Source organism: Bombina bombina, chromosome 5, assembly GCF_027579735.1.
Source record: "Bombina bombina isolate aBomBom1 chromosome 5, aBomBom1.pri, whole genome shotgun sequence".
NCBI lineage: Eukaryota > Metazoa > Chordata > Amphibia > Anura > Bombinatoridae > Bombina > Bombina bombina.
Genome location: NC_069503.1, coordinates 381760274 through 381780465, shown reverse-complemented (window position 1 = coordinate 381780465; position 20192 = coordinate 381760274). Strand labels below are relative to the sequence as shown.

The 20192-nt window shown below is 38.7% G+C and overlaps 1 protein-coding gene across 2 annotated transcripts in view; it reads left to right on the top strand.

Moving 5' to 3' along the window:
• Positions 1 to 20192, top strand: part of TBC1D5 (TBC1 domain family member 5) — a 1730009-nt gene that overhangs the window by 135611 nt on the left and 1574206 nt on the right. For both annotated transcript variants that reach the window (XM_053714215.1, XM_053714214.1), the window contains exon 2: positions 9937 to 10001. The gene's annotated coding sequence lies outside the window, so the exon portion shown is untranslated. The remainder of the gene's footprint in view (positions 1 to 9936; positions 10002 to 20192) is intronic.

Below are 20192 nucleotides of genomic sequence, written 5' to 3'. Positions count from 1 at the left end.
TGTGGTTGGGGTCTTTCTGTCCCCCCCTGTCTATCAGACATGTCTGTCGCTTTGGCTGGTCCGGAGTTGGAGCTGGATCATAGATCTGGTGCTCTGCTATTTCGTCCTTGGAGCATTCGAGGTACTGTAAGCCTCTTTGAGGTTTTATCTTTCTCCACGTTCAAGATTTGTGGGAAGGACTGGCGACTCTTAGATAGCCTGCAACGTTATCCGCTGGTTAGTGGATACTTAGCAATCTGAAGGATCCTATCTTCAGCTGCTTTCTACTTGCCCTGCAAGTATTTAAGTTTGAGTCACTTTTAGATGACTGCAACGTGCAGTGTTTTTGCTTCAGGTGTTTTTCGTCAGACCTATCTGAGCTTGCTGCATGAGGTTTCGTTTCTGAATATTTCGGCATTCTGAGCTACCTTTTTGTGACTTGGGGACCTTCGTCTTCAGTTGCTTCTAGAGTGTGGTTGCACTGTGTTAGGGGAAAATCCTCTCTCTGTTTCAGATTCCCGGCCTTATGCTGTGGTTTCTGTTTTTCTGGGTTCTGGGCATTGCCTCCCCTTGTTTCTATGAGACTGGTTGGGTCTCTGTTAGCCTGACCCGGTTTCTCAGGTTTGTTTATCTGTTTTTGCGCCCTTTTTTTTTTCTGGAGTTCCTTAGGCTCAGCTAACTCAGCATACTAATGCACGTTGGCTACTCTGCACTGTAGCAAACCGAGGGTTGCCAGTTTGATCCCCGGCGAGGTCTACTCAGCATTTCCTCCTTTCGAGGTTGATAATATGAGCAGCGCCTTGAGTCCCTTAAGGGGGATTAGCTGCACTTTACAAGTACAATCATGTTTTCTCCATGTTTTTTTCGTCTTTGTGGAAAAATACGGTAGTTTGTTCCCTTTCTTTAGTAAGGGGTGTGTTGTTTGGAGACCGACTGCTGGGCGACGGTGTCTCTTGGAGGTTGTTGACTCAGTTGAGTCTAGTTCCTGCGGTCTCTAGCAAGGCTTGTGGATTATCTGTGGGTCAGTGTCCTTGTTCCTTTTTCTTTTTTTAAAGTTGTTCTTGGCTTCGGAAGAAGTGGGATTTTGTTGGATAGGGGGTTTCATGCCTGGTGCCCTCAGAATGGGCCATCTCTTGTACCCTCCCGTTTTTGCATTCAGTGTCCTCTATAGCTTGGGTATTGTTTTCCCAAAAGTAATGAATGCAGCTGTGGACTCTTTCCATTTATGAAGAAAAACTTAAATTATGCTTACCTGATAATTTTCTTTTCTTCAGAAGGAAAGAGTCCACAGCTCCCCGCCCGTATTTTTCCGTTGGGGCGTCTGTTATTTTTGTTCTTCTGGCACCTTTTCACCCTGATATTTCTTCTACTGTTCCTTGTTCCCTTGGCAGAATGACTGGGGGATGAGGGAAGTGGGGGAGGTATTTAAGCCTTTGGCTGGGGTGTCTTTGCCTCCTCCTGGTAGCCAGGTTCTGAATTCCCAAAAGTAATGAATGCAGCTGTGGACTCTTTCCATCTGAAGAAAATAAAATTATCAGATAAGCATAATTTAAGTTTTTCAGCTGTTGGCTCCTAAATGTATGAGCTGGCTCCTAGATTTTGAACAAATTTGTTGAGCCCTACCTTTAGATAGTAATTAACAGGTTCTGGACGTTTACTAAGAATATAAAGGGTTACGGGTAGTAATTATAATCACATTTAAGGTGCTGCAATGTGAGTGGCTATTTCTTTCATGTAATTAGCAAGAGTCCATGAGCTAGTGACTTATGGGATATACATTCCTACCAGGAGGAGCAAAGTTTCCCAAACCTCAAAATGCCTATAAATACACCCCTCACCACACCCACAAATCAGTTTTACAAACTTTGCCTCCTATGGAGGTGGAAAGGTTTGTCTGCAAGTTTCTTGAAAGGACAAATCTCTGCTCTTTCTGTTCTTTTTCACAGAAAGATTGCTAATCTTCCTGATATTCATTGTTTTGTACAAGCTTTGGTTCGTATAAAACCTGTCATTAAGTCAATTTCTCCTCCTTGGAGTTTGAATTTGGTTCTGGGGGCTCTTCAAGCTCCTCCGTTTGAACCTATGCATTCTTTGGACATTAAATTACTTTCTTGGAAAGTTTTGTTCCTTTTGGTCATCTCTTCTGCCAGAAGAGTTTCTGAATTATCTGCTCTTTCTTGTGAGTCTCCTTTTCTGATTTTTCATCAGGATAAGGCGGTGTTGCGAACTTCTTTTACATTTTTACCTAAGGTTGTGAATTCTAACAACATTAGTAGAGAAATTGTGGTTCCTTCATTATGTCCTAATCCTAAAAATTCTAAGGAGAAATCATTGCATTCTTTGGATGTAGTTAGAGCTTTGAAATATTATGTTGAAGCTACTAAGAATTTCCGAAAGACTTCTAGTCTATTTGTTATCTTTTCCGGTTCTAGGAAAGGTCAGAAGGCTTCTGCCATTTCTTTGGCATCTTGGTTGAAATCTTTAATTCATCATGCTTATGTCGAGTCGTGTAAAACTCCGCCTCAAAGGATTACAGCTCATTCTACTAGGTCAGTTTCTACTTCCTGGGCGTTTAGGAATGAAGCTTCGGTTGATCAGATTTGCAAAGCAGCTTCTTTGCATACTTTTACTAAATTCTACCATTTTGATGTATTTTCTTCTTCTGAAGCAGTTTTTGGTAGAAAAGTACTTCAGGCAGCTGTTTCAGTTTGATTCTTCTGCTTATAATTTCAGTTTTTTTCATTATAAGTTTTAAACTTTGTTTTGGGTGTGGATTATTTTCAGCGGAATTGGCTGTCTTTATTTTATCCCTCCCTCTCTAGTGACTCTTGCGTGGAAGTTCCACATCTTGGGTATTAATTATCCCATACGTCACTAGCTCATGGACTCTTGCTAATTACATGAAAGAAAACATAATTTATGTAAGAACTTACCTGATAAATTAATTTCTTTCATATTAGCAAGAGTCCATGAGGCCCACCCTTTTTTTGTGGTGGTTATGATTTTTTTGTATAAAGCACAATTATTCCAATTCCTTATATTTATGCTTCGCACTTTTTTCTTATCACCCCACTTCTTGGCTATTCGTTAAACTGATTTGTGGGTGTGGTGAGGGGTGTATTTATAGGCATTTTGAGGTTTGGGAAACTTTGCCCCTCCTGGTAGGAATGTATATCCCATACGTCACTAGCTCATGGACTCTTGCTAATATGAAAGAAATGAATTTATCAGGTAAGTTCTTACATAAATTATGTTTTTTGACTATTCCCCACTAATGTGTGTAGTCTATTGAGATAAGCCAAGATGTAGAAATGTCTGTATTTTTTTAAATCTCTAGTGGAACAGGAGTTTATTTTGATATTAAAAGCACAGCAGTATAAAGTGTGAGTGCAAATATTGCCTAATATTCCTTATACACTTTATTAGGGGAATATGTAAGTATGCAGCTAAACATCAGTCTTAGTTTAGTACCCTGTCTGCCTCTTCTGGGAAGGAATATTTTGCTTGTTTGTATCAGAAGCAAAGCTGCTATTTGCAACTATTTATGTTCCTGTATTAGTCTTTCTCATATGAAGTCAAAGGGCTAGATTTATCAAAGGCTAGGCGAACTCTGTATGTTCTGCGCCTGTAACTGCGCCCCAGCTCGCCTCCGGAGAGGCGCACATGTGCGCCTAAATTAATAAATAAAATAGACGTAACTGCGCAGGCGAGCTGGGGCGTAATAATGATAATTTGCGCCTGTCAGAAAAAGCATTTACTCCCTATTTGTCACAGTACATCCCTATAAATATTTGCGCCGCCATGTTTTGATTATTAAAAAAAAACGTTTTTTAGGTAACTATTTAGCTAATATTTATATTATATAATGTTTCTGTGCTGTTTGTGCCATATGTTGACACAAAAATAAATATATCAATATATCGATATATATATATATATATATATATATATATATATATATATATATATATATATATATATATATAAAGTCATAGATAGGATTGCACAATCATACTTAAATAATGCCACGGTGCTCTGCTAATACCATAACAATACTCTCCAAAAAGCAGGCAGCTCACTGGTCTTTGCAGTAAAACTAGAATTTATTACATCAGTTTAAAAAACAAACGTTTCGGCACTGCATTGTGCCTTTGTCAATGTTATACAACAAAAAGTACAAGGACAGAGTGCACCCAAGCACCCCGGATCAGTTAACATACATTTAAAACAAACCCCCTTAAATAGAGAATAGAGAATATCCCCACTTAGCCTTTACCGCCATTCCTATTGCATTCTCCACAATACTTAAGGTATTCTTGGATCTTGGATTTCTGCGGCGTCTAAACGGCACCTCATCTTTGCCATATAGCCACTTGTACACCCGCCTTTCCCTGTAGTCATTTTCCACACTGTTAACCTTTTCCACACTGTTAACCTTTTTATTTTTGAAAGCAATTAAATCATTGCGGTATTTATTAACCAAGCCATCTAATTTGTTCAAGGTGAATGACTCTGGTGGTTGGCGTTTTGGTACTAAATTGTACTCTAAGCCCACGGATCGCAACTCTTTGTTGCACGCCAGTAGTTTTCACCCTGGACACCAGAAAAAGGGTATTCTCACCTCCCAACTCACTAGGGCGCTGAGAAATAACAGTGAGACACATTCACAAGTTACCCAAGTAAAAGAAATGGGCATTAAATTGAACAAAAGGGGTTATCCCATGACAGACATCTGCGAAATACAGGAGAAATTGGTATGCACGGACACTTTACGAGACACCAGGGTTCCTAAAAAGGATAAGTCTGAACAACTGAATTTAATTACCACGTACACACCTGGTTGTGAACGTCTATCCAATGCAGCACGTCGCCACTGGCCAGTGGTGGGCACAGATCCCATGTTACCCTTTCAGAAGATGACCGCTCCAAGGGTGGTCTACCGCAGAGCAAGGAACCTGAGGGACATCTTGGTTAAAGCAGATCCTGTGAACCACTACAAAAAGGAAACATGGCTCAAGTCATCCAAGAAAGGTTGCTTCCCCTGTGGGAGTTGTACAACATATAACAGCATGTGCAAAGGGGACACTTTTCAACACCCCCACAAAAACCAACGGTTTAAAATAAACCATCGTCTTAGTTGTACCAGCACCTTTGTGATCTACATGTTGTCTTGTCCATGTTCACTTATTTATATAGGAAAAACAATAACCTCCTTCCGCGACAGGATGGCAAATCATCGCCACGCTATTCGTGAAGCCCTGAAAGATGGTGACTCGGATCAACCGGTGGCACGCCACTGTGCAAACTTTAAACACCCGGTGTCAAGCATCAGATCAATGCTGATTGATCATATCCCACCAAATCCAAGAGGTGGTGATAGTGGAAAAAAATTACTCCAATGTGAGAGCAGGTGGATACATAAATTGGGAACTATGACCCCAAAGGGACTCAATACCACTTTGGATTTTAGCCCTTTTTATTAATGCTTACGTTAATGACCACATAAGAGCTTGGGTCTGTGGAAGTTTCAGTGTCTGGTTACTACCATACTCCTATGGGTTTGATGGATAGATAGATTGAGTAGCAGCATTGATTTATTGGTGCATATTCTATTATGTTCACTAATTATTTGAGGCAGTTTCTATTGAATAATCATATGACCATGAATTTCCTCTGTATATACTTTTGTCACAGTTTTCTGGTCCAATTTAACATCGCATCTGCGGCTGTGATATATCTTTCAGATTTATATTCCTATGACATAACAGACTTAAGTGAAGTGACTTTGTATTTATATTATGTTTGTTGTGTGGTATGAAAACCTGATAAGATTACACATCCTTATTGCCTCCGCCGTAGCCACATACTATGGGACACCCAGAGCGGCTCTTGCCTGATTAGGTGGCTGGTTTACGTTGGTTGCCCATAGCAACCGCTGCCCTTCAAGAAACTTTGTTGTTCTGAATATGCGCAGATTGTTCCCTGGTGTTCTCCTGGTATCTGGCTCATTCGTCGACGTAATGCCTTGGACGTTGTCATGACAACGCCGTGCTATGCGTCATCACGCTAGGCACGGCTAGCGTGTCAGCGTGACGCAGGGATTAGGTGATTGAACGAGCATGCAATAGGAATGGCGGTAAAGGCTAAGTGGGGATATTCTCTATTCTCTATTTAAGGGGGTTTGTTTTAAATGTATGTTAACTGATCCGGGGTGCTTGGTTGCACTCTGTCCTTGTACTTTTTGTTGTATAACATTGACAAAGGCACAATGCAGTGCCGAAACGTTTGTTTTTTAAACTGATGTAATAAATTCTAGTTTTACTTCAAAGACCAGTGAGCTGCCTGCTTTTTGGAGAGTATATATATATATATATATATATATATATATATATAAAACTTTTGGTACCATATGCGCCTGTGGAAGCGCAAATTACTGGGAATAACAGTATCTTCTTTGCTCTGAACTTTTGAAAAATTAGTTAAAAGAGTAAAGTACTGCATCACAAGATGTAAAAGCATGTATTATAATGGGGTTCGACTCAGTCTGTATGGCGAAATATACAACACACAATTACAGCCGGAATTATCGGCGCAAAGCAATGATGAATAAGCAACTGGGCATATTTGTAGGTCGGGCTGTTAAATTCCGCCTATTACTAATGTATATTGGTGCACTCGGGAGCGCACCTGTGCGCCTAGGCGAATGCAATCGGAGTGCGAAGAAGTTTCTTTCAGATTTGCGCAATTATAGGCGCAGAGTGCTTTGATAAATATGAGGATCTGTTTGTATGCGTTATTTTGGACGATATTAGAGGAGAATGGCTTTGATAAATCTAGCCCAAAGTGTTCTCCGCAGAAAAGTTTGCCAGCCAGGTGGCATTATAATACCAAGGGGCAGTGTAATACTTTGCAATACTATAACATTTTCTGTTATTTATAAATGTTACTAAGGCTATCCAAAACTCAAATGAATTTAATAATTTAACAAAAATTGATTTAATATGTGTAATTAACATTCAAAACATTTAATATTAACTAGTTTTAGCTTAAAGGGACACTGAACCCAATTTTTTTCTTTCGTGATTCAGATAGAGCATGCAATTTTAAGCAAATTTCTAATTTACTCCTATTATCAAATTTTCTTTGTTCTCTTGCTATCTTTATTTGAAAAAGAAGGCATCTAAGCTAAGTAGCCAGCCAATTTTTGGTTTAGACCCTGGACAGCACTTGTTTATTGGTGGGTGAATTTATCCACCAATCAGCAAGAACAACCCAAGTTGTTCACCAAAAATGGGCTGGTATCTAAATTTACATTCTTGCTTTTCAAATAAACATACCAAGAGAATGAAGAAAATTTGATAATAGGAGTAAATTAGAAAGTTACTTAAAATTGCATGTTCTATCTGAATCATGAAAGAAAAAAAATTGGGTTCAGTGTCCATTTAACTAAAATCAGCCAGGTGGTGCACCCACTAAATAGGCCTTGAGGAGGACACTTAGTCAACTGTGTGTGTATGTGTGTGTAATTCTTCTATAAATGTTTAAAAGGACCATTTAATATAGTAAAATTGCATAATCGTCAGATGCATAATAAAATGACAACACAAAAACACTTAGTCCAACTTTCAAATGAGTAGTAGATGTTTTTCTGACAAATTTCAAAGTTAGTTCAATTTTGCTTTCCCCTGTACTATGTGACAGCCAATCACATAATAAACATATTTATACAATTCTTGAACATGCTTAGTAGGAGCTAGTGCCTTAGTAAGTGTGCATATAAACACATTGTGCATTGGGAAGAAGTTTAAAATTTCATGCTCTATCTGGATCATTAAATTTAAATTTTGCCTTTAGTGTTCCTTTAAAATTGCTGATTGGTGGCTTAATGTAACCACCAGTCAGAAAGCGCTATCCAGGGTGCTGGATAAAAAATGGGCTGGCTCTTGAACTTACATTACTGCTTTTTCAAATAAAGATTACAAGAGAATGAAGAAAAATTGATAATTGGAGTAAGTTAGAAAGTTGCTTAAAATTGCATGCTCTATCTTAATCATGAAAGAAAAAAAATGGGTTTAGTACCCCTTTAACTATTTTACTGGTTAAATTCAAATACCCTAATAATTAGTGGCATTCCACTAAGACAGTTTCCTATGCTTGTATATCATTAAATCTGAATGTTGGCGCTAACTTCAGCGTTAAGTAATAACTTACAATATTTCAGTGAAGAAAAAAAAAGAGAATACATGTATAGCATTGGTTTTTTTTTACTGAAATAATAGTAAATAATTGGTTGTTTATCTTTACTGCACTATTCAAAATCAAATACCCGTTTTACAACGGTTCAATTTACACGGTTTCAGAATAACAACCTTTTTTTCAAGTCATGTGACTGCTATTGAAAAGCATTGAGAAGCAGTGCATTTAATAAAATAGCCAGTAGGTGAAGCTGTCCACTTGTGTTGAAGCAAAGCCAAGCAAGCTGAAATTAATCAGTTTAACCAGACCTGAGCTATCGAGCAGATTTCAAAGGAACAAGATCTTCCTGTCTATAAATCAGTCCAGATTGGAATGCATAGAAAGAACTGTTTGCAGAAAAATGCAAGTGAAGTCTGTGTTGTGTGATTATTTCATTAGGTTTATAATGCTGTTTAGCAAATGTTTTTGTTCATTTAACTTAGTTTAATGATATATTCTATGTTGTGTGATCATTGTATTATGTTTATAATGCTGTTTAGCATTTAAAGTCTTCATTTCAAAGCTTTAAAAATAATGTATTAGATGTTACTTATGACAATTTTGAGAGGGGCCTGGAACCTATCTCCCTCACTTCCCATTGACTTACATTATAAACTGGGTTTCAATTTACAACCATTCCTTCTGGAACCTAACCCCGGCGTAAACTGAGGGCTACCTGTATATTATCAAATCCGATTGAAATATATGTGTCTGCTATTAAAAATCACAGTCACACATGCCCCTCTTGGCCAGCTGTGTATATTGTTGCAGGAAATATTAATCGCTTATGTTTTTCACGCATCTGCCAGCCATATTGTTGAAATTGCTATTAAAAAGTGCCCAGGCAAATTCAAGTCAAAATACGCTAACAAAAAAGTTCATCTGCTTGTTGGCAAACTCCATTTTAAAGCAATGGGGAAAAGCCAGGATGGTGGTGCGCATGTGTTTTATAGCGCAGATACTTCATATATATGTATAAGGTTTTATAACGCTGATACTTCATATATATCTATATGGTTTGGTAGCACTGATTCATCATATATATGTATAAGGTTTTATAGCACTAATTCCTCATATACATGTATATGTATAAGGTTTTATAGCACTGATTCCTCATATATATGTATAAGGTTTAGTAGCACTGATTGCTCATATATATGTATAAGGTTTAGTAGCACTGATTGCTCATATATATGTATAAGGTTTTATAGCACTGATTCCTTATATATATGTATAAGGTTTTATAGCACTGATTGCTCATATATATGTATAAGGTTTTATAGCACTGATTCCTTATATATATGTATAAGGTTTTATGGCACCGATTGCTCATATATATGTATAAGGTTTTATAGCACTGATTCCTTATATATATATGTATAAGGTTTTATAGCACTGATTCCTCATATATATGTATAAGGTTTTATAGCACTGATTGCTCATATATATGTATAAGGTTTAGTAGCACTGATTCCTCATATATATGTATATGGTTTGGTAGCACTGATTCATCACATATACAGTATGTATAAGGTTTTTAAAATTGCTATCTTATAGCACCATTTCATGGGTTGTTAAATATGATGTTGAAAATAAATGTAACAGTTGAAATTGACACATCACAAATTCGGATTTTACCATTCTTGTACCTGGCACACTCATCTGCACAATTTGTGAAGTATTTGGTTATGCATTACACTAAACATGTTGTGTGTTTCTCAGGGAGAAGGTGGACAGGTTGTGCTTTGGAATCAGCAGGGCTCTGTGGAAGGTGTGCAGCTGGCAAGGTAATGTTTCTAAACAAATATAAATAAAATAAAAATTGTGTTTTACATCTGTAAAAGTGTAATTTGCGTCTAATTTGCCGTTTTTGGGGTGTTCGGTAACATCTGCACTGTTTATCTCCCTAGAGATGAAAGTGAAATTATACATCTCACAGCATCTAAATATTTTCATACTTTGCTTTTTGATCACTCTAATCACAAGCAGAGGAAAATGTTTCTGATACTCGGTTGTAATATTTTTTTGCCTTTACATGATTATACAGTTTATTAATCTTAAGTATGGGTTTACTGGATTATTTTTTTATTCTCTATTATATTAAGGACATGTTTGAGAGCATTTAAATATATGCATTAAACATTTTTTTCTCACTAGTTTTTGAGGAAGACAGTAGGTCAGCCACAAATTTAACAACAACAAAAAAAATTAGGGAGTCAGCCCAAAAATATGGGAGCCAGAAATATATAAATTTAACATGCACAGTACAGTAACTAAGCCACTTAGTTTCCCAGAAAACATGGCCAATAAAGGAATTCAATTACTGCTGCGGGACACTCAGAATTGACTTTTCTTAACTACAACAGCCAAGCAGCAGTAAGATGATTCTTCCTTGCTTGGAGCACAAAGGCAATCAATGTGTTAAATCACTGCTGTATGATACACTTAGTTTTCTTACCAATGGTTTGCCCCAATTACCCATTTAGTAGTTAATTAACCTTTTACTGTATAGAAAACACATGGGTCATTAAGAGTTCGAATAACCGCTACAAAACACACTGGCACCAATGCTTTAATTCCCTTTGTTGTAAGTGACAAGTGTGAAGGGGAGAGGTGTGGCTGTGAGCCTCGCATCACTCCTCTGCCACAGGGTAAGGCCAGGACTGTTTAGCACTGACAGGACCAGTTTTTTTCTGGAGGCCATGGTGATAAAGCCTTCAGAATTTGTTTGTTTTATTCCACAGATACAATAAATAAATAAGCCCTTCAGTGAGTGCATATATATAACTTTTTCACATTTTATTATATATGCGCCTACATTTTTAGAAAGCACCCACTCTATTAAGCAATGTTTTAAATTTAAATGACTTGTGGGTGGAATGACGTTTTCAAAAGCCTAGAACATCATTTTTAAATACCACGTGATGTTTAATTCCCTAAATACAAAACATATTTGAAGCTCATTGGTTTAGTTGCTTTCTAGTGTAAACGTTGTAAAGATATTCTTTCACTTTTCTAAAGCATTTTCTACATTCCCTGACATTTGAGTAAATAACCCCAAATTAAGTTGTTTAATACGGCATTTTTATTAAATGGATATGAAACCCACATGTTTTCTTTCATGATTCAGATAGAGCATACCATATTAAACAACTTTCTAATTTACTTCTGTTGTCAAATATTCTTTGTTCTTTTGGTATCTTTTGTTGAAACACCGGGATGTTAGCTCAGAAGTGTGCCCTTGTCTGGAACACTATATGGCAGCAGTTTTGCAAGAATGTTTACCAATTGCAAGAGCACTAGAGGGCAGCACTATTTCCTGCCATGTAGCGTTTCAGATGCCTACCTAGGTATCTCTACAATAAAGAATACCATGGGAATTAAGCAAATTTGATCATAGAAGTAAATTGGATTTTTTTTAAATTGTTTGCTCTGTCTGAATCTCAAACAAAACCTTTTTGGTTTTCATATCCCTTTAACTTTCATAGTTTAGATACAGTATACAGTTTCACTGCTATCTTCATGTTCTTTGTATACTTTTGTTTAAGAACCTCTGAAACTGCCACGTGTCTTTAGCAGTTTATGGCAGTGATGTCTGTAACAGTGCAAAGCAGTACTACAAACACTATAGAGTGCTAAAGACACATGCACACTCCTGAGCTTGTATGAGCCTAAATCAGTTTACTCCTCAACAAAGGATACCAAGAGATTGCAGCAAATTTGGTAAGAGAAGTAAATGGGGAAAAAAGTTGTTGTTTTTTTAAAGGGATATTAAACCCAAATTTTGTCTTTCAGGATTCAGATAGAGCAGTGAATTTTAACCTTTTTTTTTTTTTGCCGTGGCACACTTTTTTACATTAAAAAAATCCTGTGGCACACCACTATCCCAAAATTTTAAAAAGATCACACATTGTAGCCTAATACAGCATATATATATATACATATACACACAAACACACACATACTGTATGTATTGTGCTGTTATGCCATGCCTCCTACAAACTACCCCTGCATTGGGAGTAAAAAACAAGCAAAGTTTAAAAAATATGTCACACTGTTGTCAGTCTGCCGTGGCACACCTGAGGATCTGTCACGGCACACTGGTTGAAAAACACTGAGATAGAGCATGCAATTTTAAGCAACTTTCTAATTTACTCCTATTATCAATTTGTCTTTGTTCTCTTGGTATCTTCATTTGAAAAAGCAGGAATATAACTTTAGGAGCCGCCCATTTTTGGTTCAGCACAATGGGTAGCGCTTGCTGATTGGGGGGTACATTTAGCCACCAATCAGCAAGCGTTACCCAGGTATGGATAATAGGAGTAAATTAAAAAATTGCTTAAAATTGCATGCTCTGTCTAATTCACAAATGAAAAAAATATTGATTTTATATTCCTTTTAATAGCATGCTCTCTCTAAACCAGTGATTTGCAACCTTTTTTTTGCCGTGGCACACTTTTTTACATAAAAAAATCCTGTGGCACACCACCATCCCAAAATTTTACAAAATCACACATTGTAGCCTATGCCATGCCTCCTACAAACTATACATGACATATTGACATTCATTCACAAACAATCATAATGATTGTCTGTGAATGAATGTCAATGTTATGGTTGTAAATGATACCTGATGAGCCTGTCACATACCTACCAATATTTCAAAATTTGAAAGAGGGACACCCCCGCACTGTTGTCAGTCTGCCGCGGCACACCTGAGGATCTCTCATGGCACACTAGTGTGCCACGGCACACTGGTTGAAAAACACTGCTCTAAACCATAAAAGTTTAATTTTGACTGTACTGTCCCTTTTAAGGAAAAAAAACTTGAGATGATTTAAATTTGTAAAAGAGGCCCCTAGATGGAACACTAGTTTGGACACGTAATTATATATACATTGTTTGCACATTAACTGATGACAAGCAGAAATACATATGTAGTGCGTTACTTTGTTTTATCAACTTTTTACAAGTTTTTTTTTTTTTTTTTTTTAAAGATTTTAGTTAGTAAAGAGCTTTTAAAAGCCATAAATATTAGTGAATGTTTATAAAAGCTGAAACTGTCATCCTGCCTGGGTTGTGTTTTTGTTTTGTATATGCATCAGAGATCTCATAACAGGTAATTATTTGTTTTTTTTATTTCAATGTTTTTGCTTCAGAATCTTTATTGTAAGTGCATTAAAAAGCACATCTTACCATTACATTTAAATTTATCAAAACATTTTCAATATATACTTTGTAAGACTGGGGAAATTTGTAACAAAATGTCTATCTGCAACAATTATTATATGCTCCATCTCATCGCTATTACCCATAAGGCACAAATAATGGAGTGGCCTTATTTTCCATTAGTTATTCCTATTTTATCACAGTGCATTTTCAATAGTTTTACGGCTGGTGCCTAACAGTTTTCCTTCCAATCTTAAATAATAATAAAATAGTATCACCTGATTTTGTTTAGATTTTGTTTTTGAAATTTTCTTAAGATTCCCCCCTCCCCAATCTATAATGTATAATTTATTGTTTTGCTATATTTACAGGGCAGCACTGTGTATCACATTTACTTATTTCTAAAAAAATCAGGGGTTGACAAATCTGTGTAGAATTTAGGAGCTAGTAAGAATAATTAGAAACCAGATATACTTTTAGAAGTCAGACAGTGGTATTTGTATATAGAGATATAAGGAGAATAACCCAAAAAGTTAGGAGCCAGAGGTAAAATTCTAGGTGCCAGGGGGTCCCTGGGTTTGTCGTACCCTAAATATAAAGTAAAGGAACAGGTATAAAAAATTAAACCGCAGCTATATGATAAAAAATAAACATGCTCAAAAGAGCCCAAAATATAGGTTGTAATATTTGTGAGCTTTCTGTACATTTAATGAGTGATATTAGGAGGCGTTAAGTGTGAAAATGATCAGAAATTGTATGTTTGCACACCCAGCATCAGTATAGCATTAAGCCCCTTGATAGCCCACTGCATGTTGGATTTATCTAATCATAGTATAATTTTTGTACAGGGAACGTTTTGTTAAGTCGCTGGGTGCTACACAATGGGCCTCTCTGTCCTTTGACCACTGACAATAGAGTTTTTGTCTGCCTCTTCTATATGTATATATGTACTATAGGGTACTAGTTATCCTTCTTCCCTATCACTCAGACGGCAATATGTGTGTGGTTGTTTTTTAATTGTTTTTACTCTGTGTTATGTCAACACTTTTTATTTTTTACATATTAAAAGTTATGTTTTATACTCTGTCCCCGTATCATACCTCCGTTTTTGAAGTGTGTGCCGAAGAATTATATTCCTCTCCGTACCAGTAAAGCATTACAGAAGGTATGATTTGAGTTATCTGTTTTGCTAAATTACTCATAACTACAAAAAAAGTTGCCTTATCATTATGTGTGAGATTAGTTATTAAAATTTGATTAAAAAAAATCATACACATATCTCTATATCCTTTCATCTATCCTGTGAAGCCATCCATTTACAATTTCAAATGCTTATGTATCAACACAAGCCAATTTTGTTGAAGTTTATTATTTCTATAGGATTGACTGTCACTAAAAATTCTGCAATTTTGAAGTAAATCTGTTGAGCAGTATTTAGGATATTTAAAGTAAAAAAAAAACAAAAAAAACAGAAGTAGATTAACATGTTTGAATAGAGTTCTAAGGGATGTGTTTAGATCCCTATATGGCTTAATGTCTTAACGGAATTACAAGTTTAGTCAGAAAGTTTGTAAAATCTTCCGAAAATTAAATAAATTAGTTAAAGGGACATGATTTTCAAATGTTGAAGCATTTAAAAGTGAAGCAGAAAGCTGTAAAAAAGCATACTAGATATCACCTGAACATCTCTATGTAAAAAAGGAAGATAATTTACCTCAACATTTCCTCAGTAGCCAACATCCCATTGTAAAGGGACATTAAGCAACTAATCAGGATGCTAGTCCCAGGACTTTCAAGGAAGTGTGCATCTGGCCATGTACAGGCACAGTCATTGTGTTTCCCTGTTCAGTTTAAAGAAGTTTACTATGAAATCTCACAAGATTTCTCCAACATAGGTGTGTCCGGTCCACGGCGTCATCCTTACTTGTGGGATATTCTCTTCCCCAACAGGAAATGGCAAAGAGTCCCAGCAAAGCTGGTCACATGATCCCTCCTAGGCTCCGCCCACCCCAGTCATTCTCTTTGCCGTTGCACAGGCAACATCTCCACGGAGATGGTTAAGAGTTTTTTGGTATTTAAATGTAGTTTCTCCAACATAGGTGTGTCCGGTCCACGGCGTCATCCTTACTTGTGGGATATTCTCTTCCCCAACAGGAAATGGCAAAGAGCCCAGCAAAGCTGGTCACATGATCCCTCCTAGGCTCCGCCTACCCCAGTCATTCTCTTTGCCGTTGTACAGGCAACATCTCCACGGAGATGGCTTAGAGTTTTTTAGTGTTTAACTGTAGTTTTTATTATTCAATCAAGAGTTTGTTATTTTGAAATAGTGCTGGTATGTACTATTTACTCAGAAACAGAAAAGAGATGAAGATTTCTGTTTGTATGAGGAAAATGATTTTAGCAACCGTCACTAAAATCCATGGCTGTTCCACACAGGACTGTTGAGAGCAATTAACTTCAGTTGGGGGAACAGTGAGCAGTCTCTTGCTGCTTGAGGTATGACACATTCTAACAAGACGATGTAATGCTGGAAGCTGTCATTTTCCCTATGGGATCCGGTAAGCCATGTTTATTACGATCGTAAATAAGGGCTTCACAAGGGCTTATTAAGACTGTAGACTTTTTCTGGGCTAAATCGATTCATTATTAACACATATTTAGCCTTGAGGAATCATTTTATTTGGGTATTTTGATATAATAATATCGGCAGGCACTGTTTTAGACACCTTATTCTTTAGGGGCTTTCCCAAAGCATAGGCAGAGCCTCATTTTCGCGCCGGTGTTGCTCACTTGTTTTTGAGAGGCATGGCATGCAGTCGCATGTGAGAGGAGCTCTGATACTTAGAAAAGACTTTCTGAAGGCGTCATTTGGTATCGTATTCCCCTTTGGGCTTGGTTGGGTCTCAGCAAAGCAGATACCAGGGACTGTAAAGGGGTTATAGTTCAAAACGGCTCCGGTTCCGTTATTTTAAGGGTTAAAGCTTCCAAATTTGGTGTGCAATACTTTTAAGGCTTTAAGACACTGTGGTGAAAATTTGGTGAATTTTGAACAATTCCTTCATGTTTTTTCGCAATTGCAGTAATAAAGTGTGTTCAGTTTAAAATTTAAAGTGACAGTAACGGTTTTATTTTAAAACGTTTTTTGTACTTTGTTATCAAGTTTATGCCTGTTTAACATGTCTGAACTACCAGATAGACTGTGTTCTGAATGTGGGGAAGCCAGAATTCCTATTCATTTAAATAAATGTGATTTATGTGACAATGACAATGATGCCCAAGATGATTCCTCAAGTGAGGGGAGTAAGCATGGTACTGCATCATTCCCTCCTTCGTCTACAAGAGTCTTGCCCACTCAGGAGGCCCCTAGTACATCTAGCGCGCCAATACTCCTTACTATGCAACAATTAACGGCTGTAATGGATAATTCTGTCAAAAACATTTTAGCCAAAATGAACACTTATCAGCGTAAGCGCGACTGCTCTGTTTTAGATACTGAAGAGCATGACGACGCTGATAATGATGTTTCTGAAGGGCCCCTAACCCAGTCTGATGGGGCCAGGGAGGTTTTGTCTGAGGGAGAAATTACTGATTCAGGGAACATTTCTCAACATGCTGAACCTGATGTGATTACATTTAAATTTAAGTTGGAACATCTCCGCATTCTGCTTAAGGAGGTATTATCCACTCTGGATGATTGTGACAAGTTGGTCATCCCAGAGAAACTATGTAAAATGGACAAGTTCCTAGAGGTGCCGGGGCTCCCAGAAGCTTTTCCTATACCCAAGCGGGTGGCGGACATTGTTAATAAAGAATGGGAAAGGCCCGGTATTCCTTTCGTCCCTCCCCCCATATTTAAAAAATTGTTTCCTATGGTCGACCCCAGAAAGGACTTATGGCAGACAGTCCCCAAGGTCGAGGGAGCGGTTTCCACTTTAAACAAACGCACCACTATACCCATAGAGGATAGTTGTGCTTTCAAAGATCCTATGGATAAAAAATTAGAAGGTTTGCTTAAAAAGATGTTTGTTCAGCAGGGTTACCTTCTACAACCAATTTCATGCGTTGTCCCTGTCGCTACAGCCGCATGTTTCTGGTTCGATGAGCTGATAAAGGCGGTCGATAGTGATTCTCCTCCTTATGAGGAGATTATGGACAGAATCAATGCTCTCAAATTGGCTAATTCTTTTACCCTAGACGCCACTTTGCAATTGGCTAGGTTAGCGGCTAAGAATTCTGGGTTTGCTATTGTGGCGCGCAGAGCGCTTTGGTTGAAATCTTGGTCGGCTGATGCGTCTTCCAAGAACAAGCTACTTAACATTCCTTTCAAGGGGAAAACGCTGTTTGGCCCTGACTTGAAAGAGATTATCTCTGATATCACTGGGGGTAAGGGCCACGCCCTTCCTCAGGATCGGCCTTTCAAGGCAAAAAATAAACCTAATTTTCGTCCCTTTCGTAGAAACGGACCAGCCCAAAGTGCTACGTCCTCTAAGCAAGAGGGTAATACTTCTCAAGCCAAGCCAGCTTGGAGACCAATGCAAGGCTGGAACAAGGGAAAGCAGGCCAAGAAACCTGCCACTGCTACCAAGACAGCATGAAATGTTGGCCCCCGATCCGGGACCGGATCTGGTGGGGGGCAGACTCTCTCTCTTCGCTCAGGCTTGGGCAAGAGATGTTCTGGATCCTTTGGCGCTAGAAATAGTCTCCCAAGGTTATCTTCTGGAATTCAAGGGGCTTCCCCCAAGGGGGAGGTTCCACAGGTCTCAGTTGTCTTCAGACCACATAAAAAGACAGGCATTCTTACATTGTGTAGAAGACCTGTTAAAAATGGGAGTGATTCATCCTGTTCCATTAAGAGAACAAGGGATGGGGTTCTACTCCAATCTGTTCATAGTTCCCAAAAAAGAGGGAACGTTCAGACCAATCTTAGATCTCAAGATCTTAAACAAGTTTCTCGAGGTTCCATCGTTCAAGATGGAAACCATTCGAACTATTCTTCCTTCCATCCAGGAAGGTCAATTCATGACCACGGTGGATTTAAAGGATGCGTATCTACATATTCCTATCCACAAGGAACATCATCGGTTCCTAAGGTTCGCATTCCTGGACAAGCATTACCAGTTCGTGGCGCTTCCTTTCGGATTAGCCACTGCTCCAAGGATTTTCACAAAGGTACTAGGGTCCCTTCTAGCTGTGCTAAGACCAAGGGGCATTGCTGTAGTACCTTATTTGGACGACATTCTGATTCAAGCGTCGTCCCTTCCTCAAGCAAAGGCTCACACGGACATAGTCCTGGCCTTTCTCAGATCTCACGGATGGAAAGTGAACGTGGAAAAGAGTTCTCTATCTCCGTCAACAAGGGTTCCCTTCTTGGGAACAATAATAGACTCCTTAGAAATGAGGATATTTCTGACAGAGGCCAGAAAAACAAAGCTTCTAGACTCTTGTCGGATACTTCATTCCGTTCCTCTTCCTTCCATAGCTCAGTGCACGGAAGTGACCGGGTTGATGGTAGCGGCAATGGACATAGTTCCTTTTGCGCGCATTCATCTAAGACCATTACAACTGTGCATGCTCAGTCAGTGGAATGGGGATTATACAGACTTGTCTCCGAAGATACAAGTAAATCAGAGGACCAGAGACTCACTCCGTTGGTGGCTGTCCCTGGACAACCTGTCACAAGGGATGACATTCCGCAGACCAGAGTGGGTCATTGTCACGACCGACGCCAGTCTGATGGGCTGGGGCGCGGTCTGGGGATCCCTGAAAGCTCAGGGTCTTTGGTCTCGGGAAGAATCTCTTCTACCGATAAATATTCTGGAACTGAGAGCGATATTCAATGCTCTCAAGGCTTGGCCTCAGCTAGCGAGGGCCAAGTTCATACGGTTTCAATCAGACAACATGACAACTGTTGCGTACATCAACCATCAGGGGGGAACAAGGAGTTCCCTAGCGATGGAAGAAGTGACCAAAATCATTCAATGGGCGGAGTCTCACTCCTGCCACCTGTCCGCTATCCACATCCCAGGAGTGGAAAATTGGGAAGCGGATTTTCTGAGTCGTCAGACATTGCATCCGGGGGAGTGGGAACTCCATCCGGAAATCTTTGCCCAAGTCACTCAGCTGTGGGGCATTCCAGACATGGATCTGATGGCCTCTCGTCAGAACTTCAAAGTTCCTTGCTACGGGTCCAGATCCAGGGATCCCAAGGCAGCTCTGGTGGATGCACTAGTAGCACCTTGGACCTTCAAACTAGCTTATGTGTTCCCGCCGTTTCCTCTCATCCCCAGGCTGGTAGCCAGGATCAATCAGGAGAGGGCGTCGGTGATCTTGATAGCTCCTGCGTGGCCACGCAGGACTTGGTATGCAGATCTGGTGAATATGTCATCGGCTCCACCTTGGAAGCTACCTTTGAGACGAGACCTTCTTGTTCAGGGTCCGTTCGAACATCCGAACCTGGTTTCACTCCAGCTGACTGCTTGGAGATTGAACGCTTGATCTTATCGAAGCGAGGGTTCTCAGATTCTGTTATCGATACTCTTGTTCAGGCCAGAAAGCCTGTAACTAGAAAGATTTACCACAAAATTTGGAAAAAATATATCTGTTGGTGTGAATCTAAAGGATTCCCTTGGGACAAGGTTAAGATTCCTAAGATTCTATCCTTCCTTCAAGAAGGATTGGAAAAAGGATTATCTGCAAGTTCCCTGAAGGGACAGATTTCTGCCTTGTCTGTGTTACTTCACAAAAAGCTGGCAGCTGTGCCAGATGTTCAAGCCTTTGTTCAGGCTCTGGTTAGAATTAAGCCTGTTTAC